Source organism: Haliotis cracherodii, unplaced genomic scaffold, assembly GCF_022045235.1.
Source record: "Haliotis cracherodii isolate W230 unplaced genomic scaffold, xgHalCrac1.p SCAF_4, whole genome shotgun sequence".
Taxonomy (NCBI): Eukaryota; Metazoa; Mollusca; class Gastropoda; order Lepetellida; family Haliotidae; genus Haliotis; species Haliotis cracherodii.
The window spans coordinates 13,113,714-13,116,501 of NW_027266297.1; positions in this window are offsets into that span (position 1 = coordinate 13,113,714).

Genomic DNA, 2,788 nt, shown 5'->3' on the forward strand with positions numbered 1-2,788 from the left:
GAGACCGGACGATCGTTTGTTCGATCCCCTGACGGTCATACGAAAAAATACATTGAAAGGAAGTGCTTGTTGTTGTTGCCCTGCCTGGTCTATAATGTCTCTGGGTTAAACATGGTATCTCATAAGCTCAGTGGGCTTGCACCATATAACTGTAATAAGTCTGGAATAGTACAAACCGACACACGCATGAATGCACCTTGAATGTGACCTTAAACTGATGATATGTAACAGGATCCAGGTTAACTGAATTTCACAGTACACATGACAGATTAACTATACTAATATGAAAGAATCAGGTGTGCCCTAACGTTTTCGGTAGTATATTTACACATGGTGGATATACTGAATGCTACAGGAATACTCAAGATCAAGTTAAAACATATATAGATAAAATAGTAGGATACAGGGGCATAAAAAGAATATTGCCGGGTAAAAGAAATTTAACACCCATGTTTGATGGTGGCCAAAAACGAAACAAATGAGAAATGGTTATTGGATGGTGATCAAATTGAAATGCTTATCACAGTTGTGTTTCGGACATTAACTTTGCAGTGTTAGGTGACTGTTTTCATAAAGTTTGTATTTTTGTTGTTGTCAAATCCAATTTTCAAGTATATACTTTCTTTTGCCTGACAGTTTATATTAATTCTGTATTTGTGCTACAAATTCCTGTACATGTAGTCAGAGGGTTATTTTAAGAATAAAATAGAGATTTGACAATGATCCTCAGTCAATATTTTTTATCATGATATATGCTTTTATACATTGTGTACATCTATATATGATTAAGTACAATGCCATGTAAGCAAACCTACTGTACAAAGTTGTGACCTTATCCTAACATCTCATTGTCAGGATGAACAAAATTTAATCACAAATGTAAAACATATTCAAATATACCCCTGCATACAATATACATAGCACTTTTCTAAGAAGTATTATATCAATAAACTGTAACAAAATATCAAAGTATTAATACTGACTGAACACAAGAGGTAAACTAGATAACGACTGCACTTTTGAATGAGAATACACAATATGTACACCTATATGCACTTAACCTTTTTGTAAAGTACTACTTTTTTTCGAATAATCTGAATTTCCATGAATCACTTGAAAATATCCATGTATCACATTGACCTAATCATGATATACATCTGATATACCATTGTCTTACTGTATGTTCCTCCTGAGTTAGTGAGTGAGTTGGGTTTACTGCCGTTTTGAACAGTATTCAAATGATATCATAGCGTGTCAGCTTAATGTGGGAGGAAATCCCAAAGTGATGCAGGTCTACAACTTTCGTTAAACCCATAAGCACTGGTATGGTGCTAACAAACATAAAAACTTTAACATAATTGGGGCGAACCAGGATTCGAACCCACAATCATAGCTTTCTGGGACACAGCAAATTGAGGTGCCTTAGATCACTGGGCCACCCATGTTTCCGTTTTATATGATACAACAAAGCAGAGGGAGCTATTGAAATGGTAGTCACATAACTACTGCCATGAAATAGTTTGATTTCAGTGCCTGTATTTCAATATGAGTATGTCACTTTGTAAAGGTTGGGCAGTTAATGGCAGACTTTGGGCTTCTGCAGATGATAATGCCCGGAAAAATAACATTACCCTTATACTAAGCATACTAATGTATAATATTTTACTTTCCAAATATATAATAAACAAACATATAATACCAGTAATGTGACACAGATGCCAATAACATCAAAAGATGCATTTCTTGTCATCAATTGGTTCGACAGTAGACAGAGCATAAATTTGAATTTTAGGTAACAAAATGTTAAGTCTATTTACCACTGAGTCTCATACTTAAAAACCATTATTCAGAAATACCATACAGTGTGCAACTGAGTATGGTTTTGCACCGCTTTTAGTAATATTCGAGCAATATCACGGCAGGGGCCACCAGAAATGGGCTTCACACATTGTACCCATACCGAGAATCGAACCCAGGTCTTCGGCGTGACGAGCGCACGCTTTAACCACTCGGCTACCCGACCGCCCCGATATACCATACAGAAGGATATAGATCACTATCTGCATACATATACCTAAACAGTCTGAATAGAATTATCATTCCCATATTGTTTTATCAATGAATGTGGTGTTATGCAAGAATGTCTGTAGTCCACTGTAATGATGTTTTCCCAAGGAAAATGTGTACCTATCTGTATTCCTGCTTAGTGAATGTGATAAAGGATATCAAAACATGGCTATTTGGTGATATCAAATAAATGTATTCCCTGAGCAAATATATCCACAAGTAAAATGAGTTAACATAATAAATATTACAGGTAATTCAATAATGAGTACTTAGAAGAATCTTATGATAAAAACCAAAGATGGGATATTTCTTATACAATCAACATTTTCTTCATAATTATTATCTTATTGTCAACTAAACATATATCATAATGTAAGTTTTGGAGACAAGGTAAATATCAAAATTACATTATCTGATTAATTTCTTTTCTATAATTACATATTAACACATGTAATGAACTTCCCATGCTATCTGAGTTTGATGTCCACTCTTCTATTTCAGCATATACCATAGGCAAAACTTTGTTATTTTATGTTTTAGGGATTCAAACAACCTTATGGATTTATAAGAAAACAAAAATAGTTTAACTTATTTTTGTCTGCATTATCATCCATTTTTGATGAATTAAAAAAAACCACAAAAAATACTATTATCTTTTTAGATAAGAATTGAACAGATGCTTTGAATGTAATCTCAACCATTGTAACCTTTTATAAAGAGA